Below are 20,005 nucleotides of genomic sequence, written 5' to 3' on the forward strand. Positions count from 1 at the left end.
CATATACACACACACAAAACCACACACACACAAACATACATAGTATATATATACTATACACACACATAAGTATATAGTATATATAGTACACACATACATTTATAGTATGGTATAGTATACAGTATACAGTATGTAGTATACTGTAGTATACTGTAGCATATATGGTATATAATACATAGTACACACACACAAACTAATCAAGGAGAGAAGCAACCTAGAACTAAGGAGAAACTTCCTCACAGTTAGAACAATTAACCAGTAGTATAGTGTATAGTATACAGTATACTTGCAATGTATGGCAGTGAAAGCTGGACCATAAAAAAGGCTGAGCGCCAAAGAATTGAGGCCTTTGAACTGCGGTGGTGGAGAAGACTCCTGCGAGTCCCTTGGACTGCAAGGCGATCAAACCGGTCAGTCCTAGAGGAGATCAACCCTGACTGCTCTTTAGAAGGCCAGATTCTGAAGTGGAAACTCAAATCCTTTGGCCACCTAATGAGAAGGAAGGACTCACTGGAGAAGAGCCTAATGCTGGGAAAGGTTGAGGGCAAGAGAAGAAGGGGACGACAGAGAACGAGGTGGCTGGATGGAGTCACTGAAGCAGTAGGCGTGAGCCTAAATGGACTCCAGAAGATGGTAGAGGACAGGAAGGCCTGGAGGAACGTTGTCCATAGGGTCGCAATGGGTCGGACACAACTTCGCAGCTAACAACAACAACAATACAGTATACAGCAGTATGTAGTATATAATATACAGTATATACTGTATACTGTAGTATACTGTAGTATATTGTATATAGTATATAGTACATACCGTATTTTCCGGCGTATAAGACGACTTTTTAACCCATGAAAATCACCTCAAAAGTTGGGGGGTCGTCTTATACGCCCAGTCGTCTTATACGCCAGAAAATCAGCGTCTGTCGTCTGGCGGGAGCCGGCAGGGCAGTCCTGCGCACGCGCGCACTCCCCGGCTGCTCCTTAGCAGCTGGGGAGTGCGCGCGTGTGCAGGACTGCCCTGCCGGCTCCCGCCCGACGCTCTTCCCTCTTGAGGCAGCATCGCTCCCTGGCTCCTAAGGAGTCCTCGGGGATGCTGCCTCAACTGTCCTGCATTGCCCCCATTCGTCCTCCTTTCCAATTCTCCAAATCCTCCTTTGCTTCATGAATTAAGGCTAAGCAACGTGGAAGGGAAGCGGTGTTAATTACACATTAAGGCACCCGGAGTGATGCTCGTCTCTGCCTCATTTTATTTCAACAATCTGTTTGGGGGGGAGGGGTAAGTATCGAAAGGTCATCCCATTCACCAATGGTTTATTTGGACACGAATCTGCATATAAACATAAACCCACCTTATCCTACAGCAGTTACAAGCACCCAAAGGAGGAATTCAACAACGATTATAGAGATCTCTCCAAGAGGGAAGAGAGCAACATTAACCCCTCCCTCCCTCTCCCCTCGGACGCGCGACTACTCTTCCCCCGCTAGCAAAGAAAGCGCTCCTGCTCAAGTAAGCCCGCCGGCAGTTGGAAAGGGAAGAGTCAGAGGGGCGTTGAAGGCAAACGCGCGTGCAGGCTCTGATTGGTGACTTCTCGCGCAGGCGCCTGAAGGCCGGAGCCAAGTAGGCCGCAGGGCTTTTTGTCAAGGAAACACCTCTGTTTACAGTTGTTGCGTCCTTCTCTGCTTCCACCGCAACCGCCTTCTTTTCTCTCCCCTTAGAAGACTTGCACGTTTTCGCTGTCCACGTCTAGTTCCAGGCAGGCGAAGAGTCATGCCTGTACGCTGGAAGGTGAGAGGGCGCTGCCATCGTGTCCTCGGCGAGAGGCTCTCCCCTCTTTTCCTAAGAAGCTTTAAGCTCTAGACAAACGCTCGGCTTCCGTTCTTTATCTCTCCTCTCCTCTCCTCCCCCCACGCATACTTGGTATTGGCCCTTGTATTATGGTCGTTTCAAGAGAAGCGCCCATTGTTGCCGCTTCGGGGGTTTGTTCTGTCTTCATCAGGAAATAATTCGGGTTGGCAGCTGCTGGTTGTCTCGCAAACCCTCGCAGGACTTCCCTGCCGGCTCCCGTCCGACGCTCTTCCCTCTTGAGGCAGCATCCCCGAGGACTCCTTAGGAGCCAGGGAGCGATGCTGCCTCAAGAGGGAAGAGCGTCTGGCGGGAGCCGGCAGGGCAGTCCTGCACACGCGCGCACTCCCCGGCTGCTAAGGAGCAGCCGGGGAGTGCGTGCGTGCGCAGGACTGCCCTGCCGGCTCCCGCCAGCCTGCCCTGCGATTTTCCGGCGTATAAGACGAAAAATCTTGAAAATCATCTCAAAAGTTGGGGGGTCGTCTTATACGCCCAGTCGTCTTATACGCCGGAAAATACGGTAATACACACACACACACACACACACACACATATATATACTGCTCAAAAAAATAAAGAGAACACTTAAACAACACAATGTACTGTATTTAATAGTAGGATATCTTATTTTCTGTTCCCTTTATTTTTTTGAGCAGTGTGTGTGTGTGTGTGTGTGTGTGTGTGTGTGTGTGTATGTATGTGTATATATATAGGTAAAGGTAAAGGTTCCCCCGCACATGCGTGCTAGTCGTTTCCGACTCTAGGGGCCGGTGCTCATCTCCGTTTCAAAGCTGAAGAGCCAGCGCTTGTCTGAGGACGTCTCCGTAGTCATATGGCCGGCATGACTAGACACCAAAGGCGCACAGAACGCTGTTACCTTCCCACCGTAGTGGTCCCTATTTTTCTACTTGCATTTTTACGTGCTTTCGAACTGCTAGGTTGGCAGAAGCTGGGACGAGTAACAGGCGCTCACTCTGCTACGCGGCACTTGGGATTCGACCCACCAAACTGCCGACCTTCTGATCGACAAGCTCAGCATCCTAACCCACTGAGCCACCACGTCTATAATATATATATATATATATATATATATATATATATATATATATATATATATATATATATATATATATATATATATATATATATATATATATATATATGGGACGCGGTGGCTCAGTGGGTTAGGACGCTGAGCTTGTCGATCAGAAGGTCGGCAGTTTGGCGGGTCGAATCCCGAGTGCCGCGTAACAGAGTGAGCGCCTGTTACTCGTCCCAGCTTCTGCCCACCTAGCAGTTCGAAAGCACGTAAAAATGCAAGTAGAAAAATGGGGACCACTACGGTGGGAAGGTAACAGCGTTCTGTGTGCCTTTGGCGTCTAGTCATGCCGGCCACATGACCACGGAGACGTCCTCGGACAAACGCTGGCTCTTCGGCTATGAAACGGAGATGAGCACCGGCCCCTAGAGTCGGAAACGACTAGCACGCATGTGCGGGGGAACCTTTACCTTTTTATATATATATATATATATATATATATATATATATATATATATATATATATATATATATATATATATATATATGTATGTATGTATGTATGTATGTATGTATGTATGTATGTATATGTATATGTATATGTATATGTATATGTATATGTATATGTATATGTATATGTATATGTATATGTATATGTATATGTATATGTATATGTATATGTATATGTATATGTATATGTAGATCTTTGGTCATTCGGGTTTTTTCCCACGTAGAATTGAAGGTATAAGAGCAACGTTTCGACGAAATCTCATCCGTCATCCTCAGGCTGGTGGCTTCAGCTTCGTTCTTCTGGGAGAAGATATAACATTACACAGACACAGACACATACACAGACACACACAGACACACAGACACAGACACACACACAAATTCTCCCTAAAACTCAACAAGCATGTATAGCATTTAAATGAGAAACCTACTGGACCTGGCTGAGGAACATGGGCTTTGTAGCAAGGAAGACCCAAGGCGGAGGCTTAGTCAGACTGGCTCGAAGAAGGGTGAGAAAGCCTATTAGCAGTTCAAATGTGGTTTTTTTTCCTTTTGTAATAGTGGACCCAGGTGATGAATGCCAACAGCAGCCCACTCCCTAACTGACAAGCACCGGCATGCAGAAAAGGACCCCCAAATCTGTAGAAATACACTTAAAGAAATAATACTGAACATGATTATGACACTTGGATTGCTGCATGTTCTCTGTTTACGCTGCTTCATGCTTGTTAAGATCAAGGGGGAGTTATTTGTAGAGTTTTTATTGTCAAATAGTTTGCATCTACCACGATGTTTCTGTGGGACATTTTATCAATGCAGATTAGAAGGTTTACTGTATATACGAAATAAAAGAGTAGTATTTACAGAAAGGAGAAGGAAGCTGTGACTCAGATGATCTTAAACCTATTTCCCATTTTATTTAGCAACAGAAAGGGTTGGGAACTATATCAGGTTATCATCTTGATGGCCACAACTTCCTCATCCGTGACTTACAACATAATCCTCAGCAAAGAATTTTCCCTTGGTTGAAATGTTCAAAACCCTAATTTAAATTTTTATATATGTTTTATGTTTGTGGGGTCCTTGCTGCTCTCTGAGCTTGGTGGTTTTCTCGCAGATGTTTCATTACCAAACTAGGCAACATCAGTCCACTGATGACGTTACCTAGTTTGGTAATGAAACGTCTGTGAGAAAGCCACCAAGCTCAGAGAGCACAAAGGACCCCACAGTTCAACCCTGAGCTACAAAGATTCTCTTTGATGTTTCTTGTCTTTTTCTTTCTTTCTTTCTTTCTTTCTTTCTTTCTTTCTTTCTCTTTCTTTCTTTCTTTCTTTTTCTTTCTTTCTTTCTTTTTCCTTCCTTTTCTTCTTTCTTTCTTTCTTTCTTTGTCTCTTTCTTTCTTTCTTTTTCCTTCCTTTTCTTTCTTTCTTTCCTTCCTTCCCTTTTCTTTCTTTCTTTTTCCTTTTTCTCTTTCTTTTTTCCTTTTCTTTCTCTTTCTTTTTCCTTCCTTTTCTTCTATCTTTCTTTCTTTCTTTTTCCTTCCTTCTCTTCTTTCTTTCTTTCTTTCTTTCTTTCTTTCTTTTTCTCTTTCTTTCCTTCCTTCCTTCCTTCCTTCCTTCCTTCCTTCCTTCCTTTCTTTCGCAGCTTAAAAATGTCCTGTTGTGCTACACAGTCTACGAATGACAAGGAATTTATCAAGTAATAAAACATCACCTTTCGTGGGATCTGGCTGTAAGGATTCCTAAAAGACTAAACTGGCTAATTCTTTCCTGCAATAGTTTTCGTATCAAAACCAAGAACCTTGTGTTTATATAATGATCTCTTATGTATCCAAGAGAGGATTTAGCTTTTTTTCAAGAAGGAAAATCCATTCCCACCGCTTTAAGGACCGACAAAACCACTTCAAGTAGCTCAGACTGACGTGACTGGAGTCAACCAAAAGTCTAAAGAAACAACCAAATATTTCAAAGTTAACCCAACCAAGATGAGTAGGTTTTTCACTGCAACCAAGATGCAAACATACAGGGAAGGGTTTTTTTATTATTAGGGTTTTTATACAGCAGTGCTTTAAAATGCGTGGACTTCAAGTCCCAGAGTTCCCCAGCCGGCCAGTTGTGCTGGCCGGCTAAGGAATTCTGGGATTTGAAGTCCACAAATCTTAAAAGTTGCCAAGGCTGGATAGCCCTGATCTAAATCTTAAAACAGGGGTCTTCAAACATGGCCCTTTTATGGACTTCAACTCCCAGAATTCCTCAGCCAGGCACGTGTGCCTGGCTGAGGAATTCTGGAAGTTGAAGTCCACAAGTCATAAAAGGGCCAAGTTTGAAGACCCCTGTCTTAAAAGACAGATAGGAACTTGGGGATTGCTCCAATCATCTATTCTTCTGGAGCTAAGTCCTGAAGAATGTGGCAAAGACCTGCAGAGTAATAGAGATCAACAGCCCCACATCTCTCTGACTCCAAGTTCCCTCCTTGCTGGAAGAAATAAGCCACACACAAGCCATTAATGGAGTTCTTAATTGGAGAGCCAACCACCTTACATCCCCTACATTCGTTGCTTTCAACACTTTTCAGCTCTTTTTTCAACTCTTCTGTTCCCTAGATCAAAGGACGGGCTGTTGGCTGGTGAACCATCTTAAGAGGTCCTTCACCGTTCACTCTGGTCCTCCGTTCCTGCTCTGATGCCTTCAGAGAACACATGGCGAACATGTGTAGGGGGAGCGCCCACCGGTCCACACAGTCCATGTGTACAGCATGCAGCATGAAAGGGGCTTTTATGTGCCTCTAACAACTGTGCACACAGAGGCCTTTTTCCAACCATGCATTATAAATGTGTAGGTTGGAGTGAAGCCAGCAGCTGTGGTCCTCCTTCCTATTCATCTCCAGAGTAAGTGAACTCTGGGGAGGAATTGGAAGATAAGCCTTAATGTCTTAAATGAACCAGTCCTCAACTACTCAACAACAACCGGATGAAGTGAGCCAAGGACAGGATAATTCAGAAACCATATGCCTTCTCATCATCAGCTGGGGTGTCATTGGCAAAGATATATTTTTTTTTCTTTAACACAAGTGATCTGGGCCTTTTGTTACCTGCCTAAAGGGAAAATATCAAAAACCAATGCAGAATAACAGAGTTGGAAGGGGCCGTGGAGGTCTTCTAGTCCAACCCAATGCTCAAGCAGGAGACCCTTTGCCATTCTGGACAAATGCAGTCTTTTTTTTTTTATTTATTTTAATCCCGTTTATATCCTGCCCTTCTCCGAAGACTCAAGGCAGCTTACAATCTAAGCACAAATCAATGTGCTTAGCAATAGCCTTCATTCTATGTATATGCCTGCTTATTATTGGGGCTTTCGCCCCCCCCCAAGCGGCATTATTACAAAGTCAGCTTAGTTGCCCCCAACAATCTGGGTCCTCATTTTACCTACCTCGGAAGGATGGAAGGCTGAGTCAACCTTGAGCCTGGTGGGACTCGAACCTGCACTAATTGCAGGCAGCTGGTGTTACTTAAGGAGGCATTAGCCCACTGCTCCACCAAGGCTCAAATAGTCTTCCACTATTTGAGGGGCTGCCACAAAGAAGCTACTCTCCAAAACACCCGAAGGCAGGAGAAGAAGCAACGGGTGGAAACTCATCAAGGAGAGAAGCAACCTAGAACTAAGGAGAGATTTCCTGGCAGTGAGAACAATTAACCAGTGGAACGACTTCCCTCCAGAAGTTGTGGGTACCTCACCACTGGAGGTTTTTAAGACAGCCACTTGTCTGAAATGGTACAGGGCAGGGGTCTTCAAACTTGGCCCTTTTATGACTTGTGCGCTTCAATTCCCCGAATTCCTCAGCCAGCATGTAGATGGCCTTGGGCTAGGCTGAAACAGGAAATAAGATTTGTCCCGTGTCTGGGACTAAGCAAGTGTATTCTGAATGCCTAACAAACATTTAACACATATCTTCCTTGCTTCTCAACTAACACAGAGAGAGAGAGAGAGAGAGAGAGAGAGCCTGTGGCCTAGGGGTTAAAACAACTGCTTAAGACGCAGTCGGCCCAGGTTCGAATCTCAGAAGGGTATGGCTGACTGATGAGAACAAATAAGTTTGAAATGATCATATCGGTCTCCCTTTATTCTTTGTTAGCAAGCCAAAAAAATTTACACATACACACACACACACACACACACACACACACACACACACACACACACACAGAGGCATGCGGTGGCTCAGTGGGTTAGGACGCTGAGCTTGTTGATCAGAGTGCCGCGTAACAGAGTGAGCGCCTGTTACTCGTCCCAGCTTCTGCCAACCTAGCAGTTCGAAAGCACGTAAAAATGCAAGTAGAAAAATAGGGACAACTCCGGTGGGAAGGAAACAGCGTTCCGTGCCCCTCTGTCGTCTACTCATGCCGGCCACATGACCACGGAGACGTCCTCGGACAAGCGCTGGCTCTTCGGCTTTGAAACAGAGATGAGCACCGGCCCCTAGAGTCGGAAACGACTAGCACGCATGTGCGGGGGAACCTCTACCTTTATATATCTAAAAATTTACACAAATATGAGCTGTCACTGTTGTGACTACTGCCTGTGGATGGCCTTCGGTTAACAGGAAATAAAGATTTGTCCCATGTTTGGGGCTTAGCAAGGTAATCTAAATAGTTAACAAGCATTTAACATATGATGACCATAATGGACCAAGCAGTGTATTCATTTATAAGATCCCTCTGCATTTGTTGTTCATTCGGAGGTTATGTTTGGAGAGTAAAAAGGCAAGGGGGGGGGCTGGCTTTTTATTCCCTACATATTTACACGGCTGGTTTGTGGGGGAGACTGAGAGGGAGGTCAAAGAGGCTTTTAACACACATCACTGGGCTGAAATTCCTGGGATCAGCCAAACTTCCTAAACAAATTCAGCTGGACGGGGCCGGATTAAAAGTGTTAAATAAAGCAGATCAGCAAGCAGAAGTGCTAGCACCCTCAAGCCACATTAGTGAGGTCACGTTTTGAGTCCGGTCCAGTTGTTCCACATCCAGGCCCTGACAGCCAAGAGACGATGGATCAGGGTTTCCACTTGCAACCCTCACACGATCAGATAGAGATGCACAATTAGATTTCATATACTGCATAGATGGCACAATTAGGTACGAGGCCAGCCCTGAAGCAGCCTGTGAGAATCAGAACTCACCACCTATTCGGTAACAATTCACTGGGCCCTCCCACTCAGGAAGGAACACAAACACCATAATATAATTACTTGTGCTTGATCGAGGCACAGCGTAAGCGTAATAAACAAGTAAAATGAAGTGGGTGTTCCAGTTAGTATCCCAGAGTACCAAATACTGCCAAAAGGTTTAGGCAAGCCCAGTCACCACATTACAAAAAATAAATAAACAATAAACAATAATTCTGCGGCCCTAGAAAGAGTGCAGAGAAGAGTAACTAAGAGGATAAGGCAAGGGGTCTACCACCCTCGGTCTGGGGACTGGTAGCAGTCCGTGGCCCATTGGGAACCGGACCGTGCAAGCAGCAGGTGAGTGTGCAAAGCTCCACTGGCACAACTGGCGGGCCCGCACGCAAAACCATCCCTTCCTTTCCCACCCCTGCTGCCAATGCTGGTCCGCAGCGCCAGAAAGATTGGAGACCGCTGTGATAATGGGTCGGGAAGCTGAAGAGCGGCAGAGATGATCAGGGAACTGAAGGCTAAAACATACAAGGAACGGTTGCTGGAATTGGGCATGTCTAGTTTAATGAAGAGAAGGACTAGGGGTGACAGGATAGCAGTCTTCCAATCTCTCAGGGGCTGCCCCAAAGAAGAAGGAGCCAAGCTGTTCTCCAAAACACCTGTGTGGTCTTACCAAGGCATTATAAAGTGGTATTAATACTCTCCGTAGCATTTTTTTGGTACCACTTGGTAATAGCCTTGTTTTAAATTGTCTTATACGTGTGTGTGTGTGTGTGTGTGTGTGTGTGTGTGTTTCTTCAAACTTGGCCCTTTTATGACTTGTGGACTTCAACTCCCAGAATTCTTCAGCCAGCGTGCCTGGCTGAGGAATTCTGGGAGTTGAAGTCCACAGGTCTTAAAAGTTGCCAAGGTTGTGAATCCCTGATTTAATAGACTGGAAGCTGGATAAAAGGAAAGACCCAACCCAGACATAAGGAGAAATTTTCTGACACTGACAACAATTAATCAATGGGACCGTTTGCCTCCTGAAGATGTGAAGAAGCTCCATCACTGGAGGCTTTCAAGAAGAGACTGGACAACCCTTTGACCAGGATGGTATAAGGTCTCATTTCTATGGAGATTCTCACTCATGCAGGTCACGGTTGTCCCAAAGGTGCTTTTCCAGGAGGCGTTTCGCTTCTCATCAGAGGAGCTTCTTCAGGTTCTGACTGGGATGGTGGGGAAGGGAAGGATTTATACTCCTTGCAGACAGCCGGTCGTTTGCCTTCTTTTAGAGAGTCCTTGAGGCCACTTGGATGGTTATCTTTTTTCCTCAGGGACACCTGAGCGGTGCAAATGGGCGTGGAGCCATCTTGGAACCGCTGAAAGGACCGTGTTGTAGACCGGAGATGGATGATGTCGTGTCCCTCCCTCTCCGTTGAGAGAGGGCTGTTCAATTTTGACACCGACGGCTGAAGAATCTTCTTGGATGAGAAGCGAAAACGTCTTCAAAGAAAAAGAAGGAAGTCCAGGTGCCTCGTCAAAAAGCACCTGTATTCTAATTTACAGCCCAAATGTTGGAGATGTGGTAGTTTGGATGCTACCTATTTTCATATTTGGTGGACTTGTAGAAATATAAAAGCTTTTTGGATTAAAATTTGGTGGAACATTCAAAAGATTTTTAAGAGAAAGATAAAGTTTACTCCACAATTATTTCTATTGGGTGTTATTACAGACTGTGACACTAAAGAAATTAATTTGATGTTGAATTTGATAACAGCTGCGAGGTTATTGGTAGGGCAATATTGGAAGAAGGATTGTCTGCCTACTATAGAGGAGTGGACGCTTAAAGTGTCAAATCTAGCAGAAATGGCTAAGATTTCTGCTTACTTGAAAGATCATTCACAAGAGAGATACATTTCGGTTTGGAGAAGATGGATAGATTATATTCAGAAAAAATATGGGACTAAAAAGTTCCATTTAGCTTATGAGTAAATTTTAGATTGTTATTGTTATAATTTAAACTTTTCCTAGAAGTTGGGTATTTTTGAGTGTTGGTAATTATGTTAAAGGCGGGTTAAAGTGTATTATGTATTTGGTTCTTTATATAGTTGATTAAGGGACGCGGTGGCTCAGTGGGTTAGGACGCTGAACTTGTCGATCGGAAGGTCGGCAGTTTGGCGGGTCGAATCCCGAGTGCCGCGTAGCAGAGTGAGCGCCTGTTACTCGTCCCAGCTTCTGCCAACCTAGCAGTTCGAAAGCATGTAAAAATGCAAGTAGAAAAATAGGGAACACTACGGTGGGAAGGTATTGGGCACTTTGTTTAATCTTCTCTTAATTTTTGTATCCTTGTATTAGTATTTATTGCCCTGTTCGCTGATCGGCAGTTTGGCGGGTCGAATCCCGAGTGCCACGTAGCAGAGTGAGCGCCTGTTACTCGTCCCAGCTTCTGCCAACCTAGCAGTTCGAAAGCACGTAAAAATGCAAGGAGAAAAATAGGGACCACTACGGTGGGAAGGCAACAGCGTTCCGTGCGCCTTTGGCGTCTAGTCATGCCGGCCACATGACCACGGAGACGTCCTCGGACAAGCGCTGGCTCTTCGGCTATGAAACGGAGATGAGCACCGGCCCCTAGAGTCGGAAACGACTAGCACGCATGTGCGGGGGAACCTTTACCTTTACCTTTACCTATAGTTGATTAATGTTAGTTAGATTATGATTACTATATATTTGTAACCCTGTAATCAGCTTTGGGAAGTGGGGGAGGGGGGGATTAGGGGAGGGGTTGGGAAGGGGATAATATTGTAACTTTTTATAAAACCTTTCAATAAAAAATTAAAAAAGCACCTTTGGGATAAGGTCTCATATTCCTTGAGCAGGGAGTTGGACCAGAAGACCTCCAAGGCCCCTTCCTAGCCCTTTGGCTCTATGGTCTGTGAGAGTCTAAACATGGGGTGGGTGGGGGTGGGGGAAGAGGTAGGTAAGGAAAGGTGACACAGGTACACACAGAAGTCAGTAGAAGGCTTGGGATTCCACCAACCAGCGTGGATGCCTCTCCTGCAATTTCCCAGAAGTCCAAAGGGTGAAGTGGTGGGAGCTGACAGCAGCCTCGGCCCTTCTCTCTCTTGCCAGTGACTTGCCTTTTTTAAGCAGCTGCAAACAGACCTGATAAATTATGCTAATTAATTGTTTGTTCTGGCCAGCCTCCGACTTTGTCCAAGTCAGGTGAACCCAAAGTTTGATGCTGGAGTCAAGCAGATCCTGGAACAGCCGTATCTGATGATGGTTATTTTAGTAACCGCTATCTGCCCAGCACATTATGAAAGGGGGCGATGAAGCAGCTGTGTCTTCTCATCAGATAATGGCCTTGGTGGTTGAAGGAGCAGGAATCTGACCGCTCTTTTAATTATTTTCAGAGAGATCAGCCTGGGCAGCCATTATGTCGAAACTTCACAGAGGACATTCTTCCGTTTGAAGACCTGCCCGCAGTTAGAGATCAAGAACCAGAAGGAAGGGTAAGATGGGGTTTAGGCGAAAGTACGGGTTATTTATTTGTTGTCAAATGCAAAGGCTGCCCTATGTCCATCCTGATCCAGGACAGTGTATAATAAGACAGGGTTCTTCAAACGTGGCCCTTTTATGACTTGTGGACTTCAACTCCCAGAATTCCTCAGCCAGGCACGCTGGCTGACGAATTCTGGGAGTTGAAGTCCAGAAGTCATAAAAGGGCCACGTTTGAAGACACACCCCCCCCGGTATAAGACAATTTAAAGCAAGGCTATTACCAAGCGGTACCCAAAAAAAATGCTACGGACAGTATTAATACCACTTTATAATGGCTTGGTAAGGCCACACGTGGAATACGGCATCCAGTTTGCGTCGCCACGATATAAAAAAAGATGTCGAGACTCTGGAAAGAGTGCAGAGAAGAGCCACAAAGATGATTAGGGGGCTGGAGGCTAAAATATACGAAGAATAGTTGCAGGAATTGGGTATGTCTAGTATAATGAAAAAACGACTAGGGGTGACATGATAGCAGTGTTCCAGTATTTGAGGGGCTGCCACAAAGAACGGGGAGGGGGGAATCAACCTGATGATGGGCTCAAAGTCACCTTGCCAGCTTTCATGCCTAAGGCGGGATTAGAACTCATAGTCTCACGGCGATTGGCTCAAAGTCACCTTGGCGGCTTTCATGGCTAAGGCGGGACTAGAACACTCAGTCTCTTGGTGATTGGCCCCAAAGTCATCCACCCGGCTTTCATGCCTAAGGACTAGAACTCCCAGACTTCCTCTTTCTAGCCTTGTGCCTTAACCACTAGACCAGGGTAGGCAACCTTGGCTCTTTTATGACTTGTGGACTTCAACTCCCAGAATTCCTGAGCCAGCATGGCTCAGCATGGAAACCTTAAAGTTGCCAAGTTTGGAGACCCCTGAAACTAGGCCTTACACAGCTAAACTGGCTAAGCCAGGGGTAGGCAACCTTGGCTCTTTTATGACTCGTGGACTTCAACTCCCAGAATTCCTCAGCCAGTGTGGGGGAACTATGGCCCCTTCATGACTCGTGGACTTCACCTCCCAGAATTCCTGGGCTAGCATGGCTCAGCATGGAAACCTCTCCATTTCTCCTCAGCATGGCTGGCTCAGGAATTCTGGGAGTTGAAGTCCACGAGCCATAAAAGAGCCAAGGTTGCCTACTCCTGCGCTAGACCAAACTGGCCCTATTTTTAGAGTTTAGAAGGACTCTTGCTTACACCAACAATCAAGCAACCCTTCAGATTCCAAACAGCATCCCTGGTGTGACCAATTTGGTATTTCCTTTGGACAGGTTCCTCGATGCTTGGCTGCTGTTCCGCATCTGGTAGCCGTTGAAGTAAAGGAAATTTTCCAGAACCAAATCAATATTTTTCTCAGCCTCAAAGGGGACTTGCTTGTGAAGAGCTGCTGCTGGCTGTAAATCTCCGATCCAGATCAGATTGGTTTTGGTCATCATCAAACTCTTTTCAGTCTTTGTCGAACCACTTTAGTTGCAGAGTTTATTTATTAATTTATTTATTTATTAATTTTATTTGTATACCGCCCTTCTCCCGAAGGACTCAGGGCGGTTCCAGGATGGAGAGTCCCACCAACCTGAACACTTGTTGGTGAGAGTCCCAAAGGTGCTTTTTTCAAGAGGCAACTGGATCTTTCTTGGTTTTTTTTTCCTTTGAAGACGTTTCGCTTCTCATCCAAGAAGCTTCTTCGGCTCTGACTGGATGGTGGAGAATGGGAGGATTTATACTCCTTGCAGAGAGCTGGTCATTTGCCTTCTTTTAGAGAGAGTCGTTGAGGCCACCTGGAGGTTTGTCTGTGTCCTCAGGGTCACCTGAGTGGTGCAAATGGGTGGGGAGCCTTCTTGGCTGAAGGACGTTTTCTGACCCGGGTCCCTTCCCTGTTGAAGACGGGCGCAGGATGTTGGGCATGAGTCTGTGTGGTCTCCATCTCAAACTGAAACGCAAATGGTTTCTGGAGTCAGCAATGTTTTCTGGAAATCCGTTCATACTCCACACTCCAGGCTCCACTCCCATTTGCACCGCTCAGGTGACCCTGAGGACACAGGTAACCCTCCAAGTGGCCTCAACGACCCTCTCAAAGAAGGCAAATGACCAGCTGTCTGCAAGGAGTATAAATCCTTCCATTCCCCACCACGCAGTCAGAGCTGAAGAAGCTTCTTGGATGAGAAGCGAAACGTCTTCAAAGGGAAAAAAAACCAAGAAAGATCCAGTTGCTTCCTTGAAAAAGCACCTTTGGGACAACCATGACCTGGGTGACGGAGAATCTCCATGGACCCTTGTTGGTGAGAGGGTCCTGAAGGCATCTGAGCTCATTTCAGCTTCTGAAATGGGATTGGGGCCAAATCACACTTACTCAAGCGCTGGTAGACCGGCTCCTCGTAACTTCCTTGCTCCAGTCAGAACACAGTAATGACGCTTGAACTCTGCTGAACAGCCAGCCTTTCTGATTTCCAGATAGAAAACTAATATTTTTATACAAGGCAGGAACGTTTTAGGAATCCCTGTGATGTTTCCTGAGATACTACATTAAATTGTGTGAATGCCTTTCAAGATCAAAAGGATTTCCCCCCCCCCATCATTTTCCCCCATGTATGGCTATTTTGGGAACCCTTTCGCTCCATTTAAGATTTTTCCCTCTGATGATCTTAATCGTACTGTTCATAAAAACATAGAAACCTGATGACTGAAAAAGACTTGGTGGTCTGTGAAACCGCCCCTCGGAGTTTATTTGTTTTTCTTGTCTTTTTAATTGGAAGGGCCCTTGGCGCTCTCTGAGCTTGGTGGTTTTCTGGCAGACGTTTCATGACCCAAACTAGGTAACATCATCAGCGCTAGAAGGCAGTGGGGTTTGAGGAGAGGAGGAGGAGGACTGTGGGGTCCTTGGCGCTCTCTGAGCTTGGTGGTTTTCTGGCAGACATTTCATGACCCAACTAGGTAACATCATCAGTGCTAGAAGGCAGTGGGGTTTGAGGAGAGGAGGAGGAGGAGGACTGTGGGATCCTTGGTGCTCTCTGAGCTTGGTGGTTTTCTGGCAGACGATACATGACCCAAACTAGGTAACGTCATCGGCAGTAGTAGGTAACTAGGTCACATGATGTTACGTCATTTGGGTCACGAAATGTCTGCAAGAAAACAACCAAGCTCAGAGAGCATCAGGGACCCCTCATTTCAACCCTGAGCTACTAATATTCTCCTTTATTGGTTATTTATTTATTGCTCGTTTGTTTATTACTTTTAACAGTTATTTGTATGGTTTAAGAGGCTACCGGGTCAATGAAATAAAACTGCATGTCAATGTCACCGAGATCAAACACAACAGCAAGTGGACCTTAGGCAGGTCACAGCAGTGACTGGAGCCCAAAAGGGTTATCAAATAGTTAACACCTCTAATGTCGATTTCACCTTGGGGAAGCAGAATACAGCAGTTGCTTGTTTTGTTTATTTAGATGTTTTGTTGTTGTTAGTTGCGAAGTCGTGTCCGACCCATTGCGACCCTATGGACAATGTTCCTCCAGGCCTTCCTGTCCTCTACCAATTTAGATGTTTATCCCACCTTTATTATTTTTACAAATATTTCAAGGCAGCCAATATATCCAACACGTCTTCCTCCCCCTATTTTTCCCACAACAATCCTGTGAGGTTGGGTTGAGATGAGAGAGAGAGAGAGAGAGAGAGGGAGAGAGGGAGGGAGATGAAGAGGGGGAGAGGGAGAGAGAGGGAGAAAGAGAGGGAGGGAGGAAGAGGGAGAGGAAGAGAGGGGGAGAGGGAGAGAGAGGGAGAGAGAAAGAGAGGGAGGGAGGGAGGGAGGGAGAGGGAGAGAGGGAGGGAGAGAGAGAGGGAGAGAAGGAGAGGGAGAGAGAGAGAGAAGGAGAGGGAGAGAGAGGGAGAAGGAGAGGGAGAGGGAGAGAGGGGGAGAAGGAGGGAGAGGGAGGGAGGGAGGGAGGGAGAAGAAGGAGAGGGAGAGAGAGGGAGAGGGAGAGATAGGGAGAGGGAGAGAGGGGGAGAGGGAAAGAGAGGGAGGGAGAGGGAGAGAGAGGGAGAGAGATTGGTCCAAAGTCATCCAGCTGGCTTTTACGCCTAAGGCGGCACTAGAACTCACAGTCTCCTGATTCTTAGGCCAGCACCTTAATCGCTACCTCAAACTGATTTGGTTCTATTCACAACTGGTCCTTTCTTTCCCGTAGGATTCCCAGAAGGACCAGGTTTTTACCAGCTCTCTGCCATCTGCACCGGCTTTATAACCGCTCCTCATCAACTGGGGTCCCAAAGCCCAAGAGAAAGGCTTTATTACTTTACATAAATAGGTGATCATTTATGTACCTCTCTGGGTGGGAAGGCCGAGACATGTCCCCTCTTATCAAGGTTTTATTTCCAGAGATGGGAAACTGCCTTTTTCCTAACCCATGGCTACCTTTCTTCTTTGCTTTTTATCCCCCCCCCTCCCTTTCTTTTTTTTAAATTTGGCCTCTCTCTCTCTCTCTCTGATTTCATTATGTTGGGGTGGGGGGGGAGAGACATCACAACCGTCTAGCCCAGAAATGAAAAGAGACATCCTGTGTCCGTAAACAAACCCGAGAAAAGGACCCGGTTTGGAATTTCACCCGTCTTGTCTTGATTTGTAAACTGCTCTAGAAATGTCAGCTTCTGATAAGGCGGTGATGGAGAGTCAGTTTACCAAAAAGCTTTCACAAATTCATCGATACTTCAGAATCCAAATGCCACCCAGCCCCCTTACTTTTTACACAGCAGAAGACACCTTACAGAACATAAAGCCACCTTTCATATCATCATTGGGGAGGGGTTTTTTTTGATGCACCATTTCTTTACACCCACATACCGATTTGATTGAAGAAAGACAGAAAGGTTTGGAAGTATCAGGCTTACGAGAAAGAAACCTAGGTCGATCTAGTCATTAAAGCGCCGGGCTAGAAAGCAGGAGATGGTGAGTTCTAGTCCTGCCTTAGGCATGAAAGCCGGCTGGGTGACTTTGGACCAATCACCAGGAGAAGGTGAGTTCTAGTTCCGCCTTAGGCATGAAAGCCAGCTGGGTGACTTTGAGCCAATCATCAGGAGAAGGTGAGTTCTAGTTCCGCCTTAGGCATGAAAGCCAGCTGGGTGACTTTGAGCCAATCACCAGGAGAAGGTGAGTTCTAGTTCCGCCTTAGGCATGAAAGCCAGCTGGGTGACTTTGAGCCAATCACCAGGAGATGGAGAATTCTAGTCCCACCTTAGGCATGAAAACTGGCTGGGTGACTTTGGACCAATCACCAGGAGAAGGAGAGTTCTAGTCCCGCCTTAGGCATGAAAGCCGGCTGGGTGACTTTGGACCAATCACCAGGAGAAGGTGAGTTCTAGTTCCGCCTTAGGCATGAAAGCCAGCTGGGTGACTTTGGGCCAATCACCAGAAGGTGAGTTCTAGTCCCACCTTAGGCATGAAAACTGACTGGGTGATTATGGCCAAATCACCAGGACACGATGAGTTCTAGTCCCGCCTTAAGCATGAAAGATGGTTGGGTGACTTTGGGCCAGTCAACAGGAGATGGTGAGTTCTAGTTCTGCCTTAGGCATGAAAGCTGGCTGGGTGACCTTGGGCCACTCCTTCTCTCTCAGCCAACCCACCTCACAGGGTTGTAGCTGTGGGGAAAATAGGAGGAGGAAAATGTGTTGGGTGTGTTTGCCACCTTGAACTATTTGTAAAAATAATAAAGGAGGGATGTAAACAAATAAATGAAGTAAACATAAATTTTTTTAAAAAGGGGCAGCGCGCTGGCTTTAGGAACGCTCCCAGGGAGGTTGACAAAGTCAAGCTGGCATGTGTGAGTGTGCGGTTGAAGTCCCACCCTTCAACATGTGAGTGAACGCATATAAAACCCGCTTGGCATCTGCCCCAGACTCAGGTCAATGGGGCTTCTGAGTTCATACATCTTCTGCAAAATATCCAGGATGTTCTCTGGCTGACATTGTGCTGGTTTGGTTCTAGACATGACTACAGGAGCCTGTTCCAGGTAATCTTCTGTGGGTCTCTGAGCAACAATCTGTAAAATCTAACGCTAGAGGCCCCCCCCTCTCTTTCTCTCTTTGGTGCTTTCTAGAATAGTTGGCTTCAGATGGCACAATGCGCAACGCAGGGCAAGGGATGTTATTTACTGATGATCTCAGCCTAGTCGTCTCTCTGAAACACTGCGGGGGGGGGGGGAATTAACTCCGATATTTTCACGTGTAAGTGCTTCCTTTTTAATTCGGCCGGGGTGGGGGTGGGGGAGTGGGGGGGTGTAGAAACCACCAATGTTGCATCAGCTATCAAGAATTCGGGAAACGTTATTTTAAATCGTCCAGCTTTTTTCTACCTTACCGTAGGCTGGGCCCAAACAGCTCTGCCTATTTTAGAATCACCTTTTCCGTTAAACATTGGTGAAAACATACACTGGGTAATCACAGACCGATTGAGTAACACAACCCTGAGTACACGGAGGAGGAACCGCTATTTAAAGTTTTATTCCCATGTCAATTACACGAAAGAAGACACCCGAGGGAAGAGGAGACGGACCGAGGGACGCGGCACCAAAGCAGAGTTGGGGAGACTGGACACTGTTAATGGGTTATGGGGGTGCAGCGACTGCGTCACCCCCCTCATCTCAAAAATATAAAGAAAGAAAGAAAGAAAAGCAGGAAAGTATCAACCAGTGCAGAGAAAGCAACAAAGATGATCAGGGGACTGGAGGCTAAAACATAGGAAGAACGGTTGCTGGAATTGGGTCTGTCTAGTTTAATGAAGAGAAGGACGAGGGGGGACATGATAGCAGCCTTCCAGTATCTCAGGGGCTGCCCCAAAGAAGAGGGAGTCAAGCTATTCTCCAAAGCCCCTGAAGGCAGGACAAGAAGCAATGGATGGAAACTAACCAAGGAGAGAAGCAACCTGGAACTAAGGAGAAACTTCCTGACAGTGAGAACAATTAACCAGTGGAACAACCCGCCTCCAGAGGTGGTGAATGCTCCAACACTGGAAGTTTTCAAGAAGAGACTGGACAACCATTTGTCTGAAATGGGACAGGGTTTCCTGCCTGAGCAGGGGGTTGGACTAGATGACCTCCAAGGTCCCTTCCAACTATTCTATTCTATTCTATTCTGTTCTGTTCTGTTCTGTTCTGTTCTGTTCTGTTCTATTCTATTCTATTCTATTCTATTCTATTCTATTCTATTCTATTCTATTCTATTCTATTCTATTCTATTCTTATTCTTATTCCTATTCCTATTCCTATTCCCAGTGCTTTTTTTGTAAAAGAAAACGGTGCTGGAACTCACACATGTCATACAACCCACCTTGCCTACCCTACAAGGTTCCATCCAAAAAAGGTGCCGGAACTCCGTTCTGAGCGTTCTATGACAAAAAAGCCCTGCCTATTCCTATTCCTATTCCTATTTCTATTTCTATTCCATTAACCAGGGATTCAGGGGCTTAATCCAGGCCCACAGACTTTCCCACTGGCCTCAGTGACCAAAAAGCAACAGCAAAGTCTTATTTCCACTCCGCTCAGCCGGTCTCCAGCTGCATTTCTCTAGCCTTTCCCTAAAATAATGTTTCCGAGGTGTTTCCAGAGGGCAGCCCACGGAGAGAGCCCCAGCTTTGCACAGGGAAGGTCCTGGGTTCCATCCCCAGCATCACTGTTGACCATCCTGGCCTGGAGGGGCTTGGCGTGAAGCGGCTCCCAACACATCCCCCTCTCACTTCTGGTTCCTTTTCCCCACATCAGGCTCCACACAAGTGTTTCTCAAGCTTGGCTAGTTTAAGATGGGTGGACTTCACCTCTATGCTGGCTAGGGAATTCTGGGAGGTCAAGTCAGCCCATCTTAAACTGGTCAAGCTTAAGAAACACTGCTCTACACGTATCTAAAACTGGTGCCAAAGCCTTTTCTT

The 20,005-nt window shown here is 46.2% G+C and overlaps 1 protein-coding gene across 1 annotated transcript in view; it reads right to left on the bottom strand.

Annotated features, from left to right (window-relative positions):
* BCAS3 (BCAS3 microtubule associated cell migration factor) overlaps window positions 1-20,005 on the bottom strand; it is a 720,894-nt gene that overhangs the window by 448,563 nt on the left and 252,326 nt on the right. The window lies entirely within an intron of this gene.

The sequence above is a fragment of the Vipera berus genome (genome assembly GCF_964194415.1).
Source record: "Vipera berus genome assembly, chromosome: 1".
Lineage (NCBI taxonomy): Eukaryota > Metazoa > Chordata > Lepidosauria > Squamata > Viperidae > Vipera > Vipera berus.